We start from the raw sequence: 15,028 nt of genomic DNA, 5'->3' as shown, positions 1-15,028 counted from the left end.
AAAAATAAATCAACGGCTCTTCAACGAAATTATTATCTAAATTATTATTCAAATTTCATTTGCCCGTCACTATAATAAATTATTATCCTCCTGTTCCTCTTGGCTCCCCTTGAATTTCTATTCGCAGGGAAACTACTTTCGCATTCTTCTGTAGAAAACAAACAATCTAGAATAACATTGAGTGTAGAATGTGCAAAGAGTTATTTTAAAGAGATTCTTCGGGTCGGAATCCATTCGCATAAATGGAATTCAAGCATGGAGGTTGTAGATAACAGACATTGCGGCTGCCGAACGGTTAGCTAGCGCTGTTTCAGTCGGACTTTAATTTTTCATTTCGATTCCGGCATTTCCGCAAGCATTGCACTTGCCGAAACGATGGAGAGATATTGTCGCGTGAATGGAACGTTCGCCGACCTCCCGGTAATAGTATTAGCCCTCGATTGCGCATGGTCTCTACGAAAAGATTCTTTATATGGTCTTTCAAGAGAATTAAACAATTTTGAAGCACTAGCCGGAAGTGGATAAAATTGGCTTGGCCACAAAAATTGTGACATTTTTCTATCATTTTGCAGATAAACAGCATCACCGAAGGAAGACTGGACGGTATTAAATAAAACAATTATATATGTCTTTATATTTCGTAACATATGATAGGATCTTTTGGTTTCAGTCCAGTGGTTTATTGATGTAAAGAATTATTATTTTCAAACAAATGGTTGCGCCGAAGGAAAAGAGAATACTTATCGAATAAAATGAGCAATTTTTGTACTTTATAAAGCTGAATTTAACGAAGTTAAGCCTATTTGTAAATTTTAAGCCACGTGATGGGACTTTTTGGTCCATTTCAAGTAGGTTATTAGCATAAGGGTTAATGCGAGAATGGGAATTTCCAGCGAGAACTGTGCATTCGGTGTCCGATGGGATATTCTTATGCTAATTTATCAGCCCGAAGCGGTGTATAATGAAACCTGGATTTATCGGCAGCAATTTATCGCGATAAAAAAGGGAGGAATTATGGGAGTCAGAGATGAAAGGCGGAGGCATCGGGAACGGGAACTTTCCCGCGGGTTTGTAAAATAAAGGAAGATCGATAGCGGATTGATAAATTTCTGGAGAAATAGAAGAGTCGGTTTCGTTCCGAACGAAGAAATATAGAAAGTCGAGGCTCTCTCGCGTTCGGGATTGAATAGGGGTTGAAAGACCGGACGAATCGGGTGTAATGGAACTTTGGATTTAATGACGGATTAGGGGTTTCAACCCTTTAATCGGGGAGGATCGAGACGAGAACCTAATAACAATTTATGGAATCGGTTTTTCATCCCCTGTTTCGCGCAAACTTAATTCCCGAGAATCGAAATTACTTTCCACCGTATCGAAATTACTTTCTACTGGAACCCCTAATGCTAATGGTTTCAACAATCCACTGAAAATCTTTATTTTTAAGAGTTTTTGCACAACAAATTTTCACTCGGTATTTTACACTTTGACTGGGAGATAGAATTATTTACTCGCATTTAAAAATGGATGTTTCCACCGATATACTCAACGTATCGAATTTAATTGAAATCTGCAATATGCAAGAATATTAACAGAGTGCTCGGAACTATACAGCTTCAGTTTCAAATTTTTCATTTCATTCAATGAATTGATTTAATTTTGTCTATTTTTTGAGGTCGTTGGGTTAGCAACAAAGGTGGTAATTAGACTGCGTATTTTATGCATTTATGAGAAAAATGCATACGTCATACGCAAAACATAAGACGAATCTAATTTTCGACTCCTTAAGACGATTAAAAGAGAAAGTACACTTTTATTCAGCTTCAGTTTCAATCGACTCGGACAATTTTTATTTTGCATAAAAATCCACAGTGATAATTGAGTTCGTTCATCGAACGGATTAAGTTGCGGCGAGGTTTGCTGTGAAAACCGTAAAACTGTTCTCTCCAACAAGAAGCATAATTGCCGGGTCGAAACGATTTCGTGAAATCACGAGTATCTTGTTCCGAGGTGGTTGTTCAGCGATCCCGCAGCGATTGGTAGCACTGGTACAAAATTTACAGCACCGCCGGTTCCGGCTAAGCGTGTCCGTTACGATCTACAAAATCACGTGTAGTTATAGTTACGCCGATTCTGATGCAAATGAAGAGAGGCCGTCCACTCGTCTCCTGATAAAGTAGTTTGTCCCGTTCGCCGACTGTTCCGGTATAAATTATCTAACACGCTCGTCTTGCTGCGATAAGCACGCACTGCTAACCAGTATAATCACCCGATGCGCCTAAAAATATTTCGTTAATACCCTATCTCTTTAAACCGGTTAATAACGTGATTTAAATAGTTGTTGATACTAAATAATAATAAAGAGCAATTCAATATAATTTTATGTACTTCAGATTTCTTGTATTTACAAAAATCCGATGAATCAGAGAATTTAATAGACTGCAACACACAATTTTATTTTCAACTTACAGAAAATAGTTGACGGACCAAACAATGTTCCCTTTAATTTCAGTTTCCGAGCAATTCATCAAGCGCAAATTGTCCGATCGCACGATTAAACAATAGTCACCGCGACAACGACAATACGTTTGCCGCTAAAAAGCAGCTCGTAAAAACTTCGAAAAAAAGCACAATTTTCCCGCAGTCCGTTCGAATTCTCCCCGGTAACGCTAAATTACGATAGGATCAGTCGCGACGCATTTGTAAGCGTGCAATTTTACGCAACGTAGTACCAGTCCCGACGATCGAACACGGCTTCGCGGATCACCACCGTGTGTTTATCGAATAATCGCGCGTCCGGACAACGCGCGATAACCATAGTCAGATAAACGGGGCCGCGAGTAATTTTTAATTTTTCATTTCCTGTTCCCCGACTGGCCGACGCGCGATCGCCGATCTCGCGCGATTTAACGGTCCCGGAATGTATAACAACGGCAGGAAAAAAACCAGAGAAGAAAAATAAACGAGCTCATGGAAAAAGAGTGACAAATCGGATGGCGCTCGTTCAACTTTCCCCGTGCGTTTATCTCGGATATTTGCGCTAGCATTTACGCTGCCTCGCCCAGGGGAAACTGCCCCTAGTTTATTCACACCGGAGCCTGATTATTTGAACTCGATTCGACTCTTTCTCTCGTTCACTTATCGCCACGGGCGTTTGCTTATGGGAATTCGCACGTGCTCGCAGTTCTTCCGATCGTACACCGGCCCCGCTATAGTTCTTTCCGATTTCTCGAGCTATGAAATTTGGTGTTAACCCTTTGCACTCGGCGGTATATTCATTCTGAAACTAGATTTTTCTTCCGTCTTAGAATATTTTCATTTTCTTCATACGAAACTGATCCGATTTCCACATATAATATTTAAATGTTTAGTAATCTATTGAATACAAATTTTGTAATGTAATAAATATTTTGTAAAATTTCTCGTAATTTCTTTGAAATAGTGCCACAATAATTTCTAGTGGTGCTTCAGAGTCACCACTCGAGTGCAAAGGGTTAACACTGGGTTCACGGGACGCGTTCTGATATTTTTTATTTACAATAAATCAATTTTTTTTTACATACAAGGTGAGGCACCGAAGACTTTCACCGAAAATATCTCCGTTGTTTTTAGTAATACGAAAAAATGTTAGGTTCAGTGGGGCAATTATTGTAACGGCAAAAATTTTTTTTTCTCCAGGTCATATTTTCCGATATCTCAAGGTCACCGTCGGTTTTTTAAACGGAACGACGTATTTTGATCAGTGTAGCATTATAGCTAACGAAAAGACAAATTCAACCATGTATAATATACTGACCTTCAAATGACCTTCGAAGCAGTTATTCTTCCAAAAGTCTTAACGAAGACCATGTGCATGCTTGCCGTACTCTACCAATGTTAACACTGAAACATTACCGAAAGCATTTATTTTCATTGTATTGCAATTTTATTCTATCAGGACGATTTCTATTTTTTGAAGAGAATGATCACTTGCATTTCTTTGAGTTTGTGCAAAACGGTAGTGGTCATATCAAAGCAACGACGTCGTTTTTCTTGTTTGCATATTTTGCCTCTTCATGGACGTTCTCCACTTTTTTCAAGTTGAGAATTAACTAGTGTTTCTCCAATTACTCGATGGACGTTCCCTGTCCTCCCGACTTTCGAAGATAGAATTAACCACTCATATTTTCTCAATTACTCAATGGACGTTCTCGCATTGTCAACTTTGGAAAATGGAATTAACCGTTCATATTTGTTCAATCGCTTAATATGCAACTACAGTCATTCTCTGTCTTGTGACTATATTTCGTGCACTGTTTTGCTATTCAGGACGTCCTCAGTTTTTTGAATTTTATAAAACGCAATTAAGCATGTTCTCTCGATGCGTTCAATAGACAGCTGCGTCTATCATTGTTTGTCTGTTGCGCTCATTTCTCTGCATTATCTCTCTCCCATTGTTATTCTCTCGTAATTCTCGAACTGTCACCAATTTCTTTGCACCCCGATTTCGCTTATCCAACCGTTCACGAAAGAATTGCTTTCCGAACTTCCCCGGGTGCGGATTAATTAGTTAATCATTCGGTCTCCACATTGTCCGCGATAAATGAAAAACAGCGTGCAACTTATCCGGGGCTATTTTTCTTCCGTTCGTTGTCCCGCTGATACCAAGTTACACGCTTTTACCGTCATCCACTTCCATTCGTTCGCCCATACCAAATCTCGTTATCCCATTCTCCGGTGTTCGTTCCCGTTTCCGCTTTCGTGGGAAATTACGTCGGTTGTAATATGAAATGCACGGCTTATCCTTCCGGAAGTTCGAGCTTCTCTTTGTATTTTCGTATGATAAAATTCCCGTTGTCCCACCCCCACGTCTCATCGTTGTCGTCGTAGTCGTTCCTCCTTTCTTCTTTCACTCTTTTTTTGTTTTCACTTGGTTGCACGGCAATCCAATTACCGGATGAAACGCGCGCGAAAGAATGGCGCGAGGGACCGGATGATAATGTTATTAACCAGCCTGGAGAGTCGTGGCATCGTTTTGTATGCTCGAATCATAATCATTAATACAGGCTGTCCCAAGAATGTTGTACATCCTCGAAGGGGATGATTCCCGAGACCGTTCCAAGTATTTTTTCCCTTTGCGAAAATGGTTTCCGCGGCTTCGTCCGCTGTGGCGGCGCTCTGATTGGTCCGTGTCTTTTTTATTAATAACTCCTTGACACTGCCGCGGAGAAACATTTTCGCAATGGAAAAAGTTACTTCGAATGACCTCGGGAATCAGCCCCTTCGAGGAAACGCAACATTCTTAGGACATCCTGTACATCGGATGGAATCGGACAGCAGCGTCTACGTCTTTCACCCCGGGCGGAATAAATCTCTGGTTCGCGTGGACAGGCTGAATCAACCCGTTCGAGATCGATGACGCAACGGTTGCGTCATTCGTTATTTGTCCCCGGTTGCACGAAGATGCTGTCCAATTCGCGGAGGGAGTTTATCGGTCGGTTCGAGAATCGCGACAATGAACGTCGTTTCTATGGCGCGACCTCGAATGGGAAATAAGAATGTTGTACAACCCCTCGACGGAAGCAATACAGTATGCTTACCTTTGTCAACGCGTGTTTAATTGTGCTCGCGAAGACCATGAATAGACTGCGGATTTTATGCATTTATAGCTGAAACGAGTAGGGGCAGTTTACGACGGTTGAGTTATTAAAAGACGTCGGAGACACGTCAACACGTTATTCTCAACTTCCTAAGATTATTCGATAAAAGAAGCTTCCCACAATTTTTCTTTTGCATAAAAGTAATTGGGTAATAAAACATTCTCCAGCCTCCGTCGCGAGACATTGTCAACTGTCTATTTTCGCGAGCGTCGCTAAGAAAATTCTATTTTGCGCAAGCCGATAAGTGGCGAATATCGGCGGTGCGATAAATTTTCGCGGCTCGCATAATCCCCGTAGCCGGCCAAACGGGCCCGCAAACCGTCGGCGTTGAAACGATCGAGCGATCTCGCACACTCAATCATTCTTCGGGACGCGGCGAGGCGCGGCGCGGCGCGGCGCGGCGTCCTCTTTCCGGGCCATCGAAAGCCAATAAAGGGAAAAGAGGGGAGTTCATCAGCGTGAGTGGAAAGTTCGTTACCGGACGATAACCATATTCGAATCCATCCTAAACACCGGGGATCTATCCTCTCGGACCGGCGCGAAATGAACAAACGATACGGTTACCGTCCACTAACGAGAGGATTTTCGCCAGTCAGGGGAAACAGTTACCGACGTTCCCCGGAATTAACCGCGGTAATCGTCGTCACGGAGACCGGCGAGAGACGGGGAGAGCATAGTCCTCGAAATTTCCATAGAGCTGGGATGATCACCATCTCCAGCGGAAGTGTCTCCCCTAAAGGAAAAATTTAATGAAAGTGTGTTCGAATGAACCCATTCTCCGTGACCGGTAATATTCGAAACAATTTTTGCTGCACCGAGTTATTCCTGTCTAATGAATTCCCGAATCTGTTCGCGTTCGTTTGCCGAGCTTTGCATCGGGGTGTTTTTATTAAATTTTTCTATCGAGTTGCCGCGTCATTCGATTTTTAGTTCAACGAGTTCCTCCGTGTTCGATCAATCCCTACAAGTTCGGGTTTATTGTGGGAAGGTATCGCTCGAATTCCGTGACGAAGTGATCCAGGAAATTTTTATATCGAGGTATAAAAATTTCCTGGCCTCTTTCATTTTTATTTCATCGAACTTCTCTTTAGTCGATGGATTCTTAGGTTCCATTGTGCCCCGGCACAGCTTCGAATTTGCGTCAATGTATTTTTATTAAATTTTCATGTTCGATCGATGTGCTTCTGAATTTTTGTTCCACTGAATTTCTCTGTATTTCATGAATTAGTGATTATTGGGGCCCATTGTGCACGGGCTTGGCTTCGAATTTACATAGAAACATTTTTAATAAATATCGAGGTGCTGTGCTGTTTAATTATTATTTGAACGAATTCTTAGAAATTTGGCTCCATTGTGCGGATGCACAGCTTCGAATTTGTGTCGTCGTGGTTTTATTAAATTGTTCGGCATCGGAACATTTTTGTTAAATTTTTCTATCGGCACATTTTAACTGAATTCTTATATTGAGGCACTGTGCTGATTAATTTTCATTTCACCGAACTCCTCTTTGTGTCGCGCATTTCTTAGAAAATTAGCCTCATTTAAATTTCATTTAAATATTTCTGATTGTGCATCGGAACATTTTTATGAAATTTTTCCATCGAAACACTGTGGAATTTAATTGTCACTTCATTCAATTCCTCTTTATACCGAATAAGTTTCTAAATATTCCGGCACACTGTGTGATTGCGCAGCTTCAAATTTGCACCAAAGTAATCTCATTATATTTTGCCATCGAAGTTACCGTGCTATTCAATGTTTAGTTCACAGGACCATTGAATCCGTGTCGAAGTAATTTCGTTTAATTAAAGGGCCTAGCCGAATAAGATGGTCAAAACTGCCCTTAGAGGTTTTTCCATGATTAATGAACCATTCGAAAGCTGGCCCAGAAAAACCCCTCTGAGCAAAATTTCAACCCCCTATCTTGCCCGTGAGGGTAGTTACAGGGTAAATTAGATTTCGCGCTTTTCCGCGCATTTCCCACACTCTGATGGTTCCTAAAATTCTGAAAAAAATGTGGCATATTTTGGATCCTAAGACAGATTTTTGAGAATTTTTTCAGATTTTTTTCTTGCAAACTGTGGTCGCAAAAAATGAAAAACCTCAAAAAAATCGGAAAAATGTACATTTCTCAAAAATATGAAAACATGCTATTTTGCTGTTTAGTGCCCCGATAAAGTATCATAACAGGCAGTGTCCTCAATTTTTTTTAGATTTTTTCTTGTGGGCACTTTTTGTCCAGACAAGAAAAACCGAACTTTTTCGCCGTTTCTGCTATTAGGAGGAAAGTTACACTTGTTGGTTTTATTGCAGGTATATATTAAGTCATTTTAAACATTATTACATTGAAACAAGTAAGTGTTTGACCTAAGAAATGTTTTAAGAGAAAAAATGGATTGTATTTTGTGCGATATATACCAGAATGTTCGTAACGTTTACAACATCGCCGGTTGGCACAGCGGTTAGGGCGTCGGACTACGGAGCGGATACGCTGGTGTTCGAATCCCGTCGGTGGGAAAGTTTTTTTCCATACGTCATCTTTATTTTTTCAATTTCTTATATGGTTTATTCATGTGATTTTAACAATATTTTTTTAATGTTTTAAAAATATTGAGGTAACATTTTTAACTAACTTTTATTTATATCACTCCGATTTTACTTCGAATTTAATGATATTATTTTCTTGGATTAGGCAATAAATTAATATTTATATTATTGTGTTCGTCCACGATTTCTGCCTGATATGAAATTGCTTGTGAAAATTGGTAAGATTCCGTGAAAAGAATTTTTAAATCTACTTCTGTCATTTCCGGAAAATCAAGAGTATCTACCGAGGATACTGTTTGAAATGGAGTCTTTTTGCAGTTCCAATTGTTTCCAATTTTTGGAAAGGTTTTGTTGTCTACTCGTTTGTGTAGAAGCTGGTACTTTTGACCTAGTATACTATGAATTGCCTCTGCATCCCACCGAAAATAATGAACTTCCTGATCCGTATCATAAATGTCCACAGAACAAGTCTTTCATTCAAGTAACTATAAACGGGAATTACTTCCTCATGTACCTTACAATAAAGAGGAATGGCTTAGGCTTATTTGTACCTGATACCTCACTTTCAAAATAGTGGTAGTATGTAGCCCTTTTCTCTCAATTTGACAAAAACCAATACTTTGCTGCGTGTTATTTATTCAGAGTTCTTCTTATTTCCTCCCTAATTTCTGAAGACGCAAGGCTTAGAAACTAGATTAATGAATTTTAATATTAACAATGTTAAACAGGACCGCAATGATGAACATATACAATTAGAGAATCGAGGAAATAATAGATACTGCAAAACTATTTTTGTATGTATTTTAGTTAAAAATGTTACCTCAATATTTTTAAAACATTAAAAAAAATATTGTTAAAATCACATAAATAAACCATATAAGAAATTGAAAAAATAAAGATGACGTATGGAAAAAAACTTTCCCACCGACGGGATTCGAACACCAGCGTATCCGCTCCGTAGTCCGACGCCCTAACCGCTGTGCCAACCGGCGATGTTGTAAACGTTACGAACATTCTGGTATATATCGCACAAAATACAATCCATTTTTTCTCTTAAAACATTTCTTAGGTCAAACACTTGTTTCAATGTAATAATGTTTAAAATGACTTAATATATACCTGCAATAAAACCAACAAGTGTAACTTTCCTCCTAATAGCAGAAACGGCGAAAAAATTCGGTTTTTCTTGTCTGGACAAAAAGTGCCCACAAGAAAAAATCTAAAAAAAATTGAGGACACTGCCTGTTATGGTACTTTATCGGGGCACTAAACAGCAAAATAGCATGTTTTCATATTTTTGAGAAATGTACATTTTTCCGATTTTTTTGAGGTTTTTCATTTTTTGCGACCACAGTTTGCAAGAAAAAAATCTGAAAAAATTCTCAAAAATCTGTCTTAGGATCCAAAATATGCCACATTTTTTTCAGAATTTTAGGAACCATCAGAGTGTGGGAAATGCGCGGAAAAGCGCGAAATCTAATTTACCCTGTAACTACCCTCACGGGCAAGATAGGGGGTTGAAATTTTGCTTAGAGGGGTTTTTCTGGGTCAGCTTTCGAATGGTTCATTAATCATTGAAAAACCTCTAAGGGCAGTTTTGACCATCTTAATTGGCTAGGCCCTTTGTTTCGAGAATCCACGCCGTTCGATTTTTACTTCACTGAATACAGCCTTCTGTATTTAAGGGATTGCTAAAAATTTGCGAATGCGTCACTTCCAATTTGTATCGATGCCATTTCATTATTTTAATTCATTTCCGCCGAATCCCTCCGTATTTAATGAATTATTAAAAATGTGAATACGCAGCGTTCAATCTCAAAGAGCTCGAGTTGTAATTATAGTTTAAAAATTAATTTCGCAGAACTTATTTTGGAATTATTGAAATTTAGTTATACCTAGAAGGATGTTTTATGTCAAAAGTTTCATTTCCATCTCTAGTCTCGACAATCACAAAAAGATAACGAAGAGACGAATTTTTCATAAATGTTTATAATTCACAACGCTCTTTTAAGCGACTTACCTGTTGGCACAACGTAGCTTCGGTCGCACGCTAAGAGACTCCGTGATTCTGTGAACAAAAAAACAATTGCAATGTTGATTCCACAATCGGTCAACATTCGTCTCGCATCAATTTGCAACCATCAAACAATCAACTTTCCTGCCAACAGACAGATCTCCTCAGCATCTTCCGATGATTTTCGAAAATAATTCAGCGTAATCGAATCAATTCGTTCGTTCACGTTAATCAACCACTAACCGTCTCATAAATACATAAAATTCACCTATGAATAAACCGAATTGATTGACGGGACTTCGCATGAATGTTTATTTTATTTCTCACTGTACCCGCGCGATGAAACATTTTATTCAATAATAGAGTCTAGCGGCGGAGCCGAATTTCGCCAAATATTTTCGCGAGTAATTATTTCGCGGTGAATTATAATTGCGTCTCGTTAAAGCTGAAGAGATTTTAATTGTTGCGCCGGAAAGAGCGAAAGAAAATCCGAGTGGCGAATGTGTAGGTACTCTGTACGCGAAACGGCGCGATTTTCGTGCTCGATCGTCGTATTAGCTCGTTGAACAGCGAATGGCCGAGGGAACCGCGACGTTGAAGCGGCCGAGGCTCGCAAGAAACGGGACTTAATTACTTCATCCTGCCGGTAAATTCAACGGTAACACAATTACGAATTCACCGCCACGGGATATATCTTTCTTCCCTCGAAAATTCTCTCGTTAGCCGCGCAGAGGACCGGCGCGGTATATACATACGCGTGGCCGTCGCGCCGGCCGCTTTTGCTCGTTTTGTCAAGCGCGAATGTTGAATCCGTAGCCGGAGGGTCGTTATCCGGCCGTGGCCATCAGGGGGCAACATTTATCCGAGGACTAACTGACTAATTATATTAATCTCGAGCATCGAGCATCGTCCGAGGAAAAAAAAACACACGCCCGTTCAAAACCCTCTCGTCTCGCTCCCTCGACGTTTCCCGCCTGCTCCATTTTATTCGCCATTTTCCACGCGGAAATTATATTCCTAATTTTCTAACTTTACACGTTCATTAACTACACTCTACGCACGTGACACGCGCGGATCGATTTTAGGGAAATTTAGAGTGCTAGGAAAATTATTTCAATTTTCTTGGCTTTGCTGAGTAGGGATTTTTCGATTCTTTTTCAAGGTTTTGTCATTTTTGCCAAAAATGCTTAAAATCCCCAGTCGGTTGATGACCAAATAAATTTCAATATGATAGTAGATTATAATATTGAGTACAATAGTAATGTATATTAACACTAGAACTACCGAGCAATAAATGCGACTGACGTATATTGCTTTGTAACAGTGACAAGACTGTGCCCATTCAGACTTCATACAACTTTTATTGTAATATGTGCTCCAATTAAGAGGTACATTAAAAAATTTCCGATGAAAGTATTTTTACAATTTCAGTAATCGTAAAAGAAAAAATTAGGAACCAGTCATTTTGACTGGTCCGGTAGTTCTAGTGTTAATAACGTATGACTTTATAGAGAATTAAAGCACGAAAAAAGTTCTATTTCAATTTATTAGTTTCGCGTCTCGATCAAGAAATTGTTCAACAAGAAAATTAAGTTTGAAGGAAGAAGTACTTTCAAAGAATTGTTTTAATGAACTTAAAAAATAAAAAAATAAACAAGAACGAATATTAGAAAGATTGATATTGCAGCATTAATGAAAATTGAGAACTTATTATTATCTTATTCGAATAATGTAGCCGTATACGTTACGCAGGAAACCAGAACCGCGATATAATTTCAATAATGTAACACGAGCTCGCGCGCTAATTCCGAGATTATTAATTAAATCAATATTTAATGGGAGCTCCGAAGAACTCCGTTAGCAACGTAATAGATACTACCTCGTCTGAAAGTCAGTTTCTGTATTCAAAATAAAACGATTCCACAGGCAGCGTGCAGCTCCATTGATTCTTCGTTAACGTATTCTCGAATGCAGACCCTTATGGTGGTGTCGATCTTATAAAACTTTGATCCGCTAATGAACCGTGGAAGGGGCATTGTACTTCGTAATCCGACGGAACAGTGTTCAAATACTACACTAATTGCGAGCCTTGTGAAATCTGGTAATTGAATTCCTGCCCCTTCTTTAAACGTTCGACGTTACACTTGCTTGGAGCGCTCTCGCGAACCGTCTTAATCTCATTAATTTATCTTATTCAACCTAGAGAAAAAGATCGACAATTTTTCACAATCTTTCCCCGTTCAATGTCGATACGTTTGTTATACAATTTTTATGCTATTTTTATACAATTTTTATACCATTTTTATGCAATTTGTATGCAATCCTTACTCAATTTTTTTACAATTGTTATACATACAATTTTAGTTATTTTCTAATGCCTTCCAATTCAATGAGGATACGGTAAAATTATATCGCAGTTCATTCGTAATGGTCTGTGATACTTATCCGACCAGATCGCGCAGCATATATTACATTTTTTAAAATTCGATCAAAATGTATATCTTTTAATTTATTTGGCTACGTAAGCAATATGCGCAAAAGCTCTAATGTTACCCAAAATACTAAACTGTAAAGCTCCCAAGGGCACAGATTGCCCTACGGGGCACGGGTCCAGTTCGGCAGGTATCGCGAGCAGCAAGACCACGCCTCTCAGCCACGCCCACAAGACAGACAGCGCCCCATTACTGTCAAGCTACACTTCTATACACACCTCAGACAGAGCCCCTAACCGGGGCTAACCGAGAGCTATCGCAAGCTCTCTGGTGCTCCCTGGGGCAAAAACAATCAAACCGCAAAAAACACGAAAACAAGGGTGGCATTCAGCATGACCCAAATCGCCTGCACCCGGAAGCTCATGAATAAACAGCCTTTGTTCGCATTTGCGGCTAGCAAATGCAGAACACTCGAGGCGTTCAAAAATTAATTAAAAGCGCGGATCGAGCGCCGCGCGAACAATGAGCAAACGCGTTGCATGCAGCGTCGAAGTGGCCCGCAACCGTCACGAGCGCATCTCGCTGACAAAAGCTTGGCAGTCATTGGCGGAGGACGCGAGCCACTTTAATTTCGCGAATGGTGGAGAGCGTCCGAAGAAAATGTTCTCAATTCCGCGCGTCTCGCAGCCGGAGACAAAGGCAAAAAAGGGAGCCGAAAAAAAAAGGAAAAGAAGAAGGAGAAGGAATCGCGAGAAGGGGCGAGGGGAGGTCACGGCGAAATTTTAATTTTCTCGAGAAATATGGCGGAAACAAAGGGGGCAGTCACAATTAGCGAAACAACGCGTGCAAGGAATGCCAGCCGGGGGCGGTTTCATCCCCCCGCCGCCCCCAAGGAAAGACGGAGACGTCTCGAAGGGGTCGGGTTTCCTTTGGCGAAGACGCAAGCGCACACACACCACCCGCGCTATCTAGGATTACTGTCCCGGCTCTCCTCCGGTTTCGACTTTGTCGGCTGCCCACTCACCCCCTTCAACCCCCTTCATCCCCATCGAACGGGACTTTCCAACCCCTCCGGTGAAACTTCCCTCTGTTTACCTTGACCGAACGTGATTGTTTGCTTTCGCGACTCCTTTACACTCGTGTCTCTCCGTATTTTTTCGAGACCTGTACACACACGTTTTCTCTCTCTCTCTCTCTCTCTCTCTCTCTCTCTCTCTTTCGGTCTGTCTCTGTGTTCTTTTTCACGGCTACCGGGCGATAAGATTGGAAACAGAAGGGGTGGACGGGGGGTGAATTCCACTGCACGAGTTGTATGCAGCGTGTCTGGCTCGTGATTAGACTCCCGTGTTTGGGGATACGTGTTTATCGGAGTGCGAGAAATGCGATGAAACAGAGAATTCGATTTAATTTTGTTTACCGATTGAATTTTTTTATTTGGTTTGTGTATGTACGTCGCGGCGTCGACAATTATTTTAGCGACGATCAAACGACGCGGAGGAATTTCTGCGGTAGAAATCCTATCGAGATGTATATTAAGTGGAATGTAAAACTTAATTGAGACGAGTCGCTGTCGGTTTGAACAATGTATTTTAATAGTAGCAGCGAGACACAGTTGCGATGTTTTAGGCGTGACGGTTACTGTGCTTCTCTCCTTTAACACGTTGACCGCCACGTCACCCATATGTGGCTGACGGAATTATTTGTCCAAGTTTTAAAATGAATTTTTACGTTAATATATTCATTGTACCAAATTTGGATAGGATCTGTAAAATGCAAGAAAATTGGAGGACTACTCAATATCATATATTTAATTATTTTCAATTTTTATTTCATTAAATAACTTACTTTGATTTTATGGAATTTTTGAGGTTTCTAGTTTGGCAGTCAAAGTGTTGAGGAAAGTGGAGACAAATATACAGGGTCATCCGTTTTTAAACGGCCAAACGTCAACCAGCTATAGAGGACCCCAAACGGAACAACTTTCACCCCTAACACTTTTTTTGATTCGAAGTTATTTCGTTCAGTCTCCACGGCGTGCCCCATGTCAAAAAAACCAAGATCCAAAGGTCATACAAAAAAGTTGACAGAATAAAAAAGATGCCCCTATTTATTTTAAACCAAACAAAGGAAAAATCATCAAGATACATAATTGCAGTCCTAATATATTTAATCTAAAGTGAACGCAAAAAATGACGGGTTTTTGCAATTATCTAAACATCAAGACCGAATCAAAAAAAGTGTTAGGGGTGAAAGTTGTTTCATTTGGGGTCCTCTATAGCTGGTTGACGTTTGGCCGTTTAAAAACGGATGACCCTGTATAGGATTGGAAAGGAGAAGGGGAATGTATGGGGGTAGTCAGCAGGTAAAGGAAAAGACGGTTTGCACATGTTGACCTTGGA

At 40.2% G+C, this 15,028-nt stretch overlaps 1 protein-coding gene across 3 annotated transcripts in view; it reads right to left on the bottom strand.

The window, feature by feature from the left end:
* LOC143353273 (prolyl 4-hydroxylase subunit alpha-1-like) overlaps nt 1-15,028 on the bottom strand; it is a 252,336-nt gene that overhangs the window by 200,401 nt on the left and 36,907 nt on the right. For all 3 annotated transcript variants that reach the window (XR_013082100.1, XM_076786463.1, XM_076786462.1), the window contains exon 2: nt 10,204-10,251. The gene's annotated coding sequence lies outside the window, so the exon portion shown is untranslated. The remainder of the gene's footprint in view (nt 1-10,203; nt 10,252-15,028) is intronic.

Source organism: Halictus rubicundus, chromosome 4 (genome assembly GCF_050948215.1).
Source record: "Halictus rubicundus isolate RS-2024b chromosome 4, iyHalRubi1_principal, whole genome shotgun sequence".
NCBI classification, from domain to species: domain Eukaryota; kingdom Metazoa; phylum Arthropoda; class Insecta; order Hymenoptera; family Halictidae; genus Halictus; species Halictus rubicundus.
The sequence above is the reverse complement of the archived record's forward strand: the minus strand, read 5'-3'. Positions and strand labels throughout refer to the sequence as shown.